This window comes from Macadamia integrifolia, unplaced genomic scaffold (assembly GCF_013358625.1).
Source record: "Macadamia integrifolia cultivar HAES 741 unplaced genomic scaffold, SCU_Mint_v3 scaffold491, whole genome shotgun sequence".
NCBI lineage: Eukaryota > Viridiplantae > Streptophyta > Magnoliopsida > Proteales > Proteaceae > Macadamia > Macadamia integrifolia.
The window spans coordinates 251,089-252,564 of NW_024870465.1; the positions used below are offsets into that span (position 1 = coordinate 251,089).

General features: G+C 37.9%; 1 non-coding gene across 1 annotated transcript; it reads left to right on the forward strand.

Moving 5' to 3' along the window:
* The first annotated feature begins 392 nt into the window (after positions 1 to 392).
* Positions 393 to 499, forward strand: LOC122068948. The gene has a single exon (XR_006137302.1). It is a non-coding gene; the product is annotated as a small nucleolar RNA R71 (small nucleolar RNA).
* The last annotated feature ends 977 nt before the right edge of the window (positions 500 to 1,476 follow it).

Below are 1,476 nucleotides of genomic sequence, written 5' to 3' on the forward strand. Positions count from 1 at the left end.
AGGTATTCACACGTTCATTGGAAGTGGCCCCAGAGATGTTGGGGCCTTCTTCTATGACATGTCCAGGGGACTATCACCAAGCACACATCTTAACCAAATTGACTGATGATGGCTCTCTAGGAGTAATAGCCTCAATCCTTTTGATAAGACTATCTAAGTGGGCTTCCTTGGCTACTAATCCATCCATAAAATATCATTTCCCTCCTATGGTTCTTTCACTCTCTTGGGTTGATTCCCACTCACGGATTTTTTCAGCTAATTTAAGTAAGAATTCTCATGCCTTTCCTTCATCAATAAAGGATGTGAATCCCTCAAGGCACATAGACTCTATCATTTGTTTAGTTGAGTAATCAATGCCTTCATAAATTATTTGAAGTAAATGTCATAAGTCTAAGCCATGGTGAGAGCATTCTTGGAGTAGATCCTTGAATCTCTCCATAAGTTTAGAAAAGGACTCACTAAACTTTTGCCTAAACTGAAGGATATCACTTCTAAGCTTATTGGTCTTGTGATTTGGGAAAAACTTCTTGAGAAAGGCAAATGTGAATTTCTCCCATGTGGTTATGAAATTTGTGGGTAACTCATACAACCACTTCTTAGCTTGGTCTTTTAATGCAAAAATGATGAACCTAAGCTTAACAGCATCTTCAAAAAGTTGTTGGATCTTAATTAGAACACATACCTCTTCAAATTCCCTTAGAACTAGATATGCATCATCAGAGGTCAGCCCATGGAAGTGGGGCAACCCAGTGATGTATTAAGATTTGAGCTCAAAATTATTGCCCTGGGCTTGTGGCAGAACTATGCAGGAAGGTTGGGCTGTTTTAGCAGGGTAGAACCTATCTTTCAGAGATTTAGGTGGAAGGTTTTGCTGTTGGTCTCCCATATTGAAAGGTTTTAAAGAGAGCAAACGTATAGGGTCACTATTTGTTGGATCTCTTCTTTCTAACTTATTTGTACTATCAAGTACCCACTCAGCACTCATGTAATAGAACACTATCCACAACTAGAATAAGACAAACCACAAACATAAAAGAAAAAAAAAATTTGAAAACTCTTTTTCTGATTTTTTTATGTGAGCTTACCGACAGGGATCCGGGGTTGCTCAGGTCAATTCCTGAGGTACTGCTACAGGGCGAAACCTATCTTTATCATACTGTGACACTTGGTGACCTCCACCGATTCAACTATTATTGTAAGGTTTTTTTCTCAGGAATTCAATAAAAGAAAAACAAAAAAAAAACTAAGCAAATAAAGCACTCTGATTTACCAAAAGAAAGCGAAAAAACAACATAGAACTATCTCCCTGGCAACGGCGTCAAAAACTTTTTGGAATTTTAAAAGTAACCGCAAGCATGGGGATCAATGTAGCTAACAGGTCGAACACAAGGAGAGCAGCCACTTTATTTTTAGCTTCTTTTAATGATGTGAAAGTGTAAAGATTGATTATGGTGATCTACTTCTAACTATCGTCCT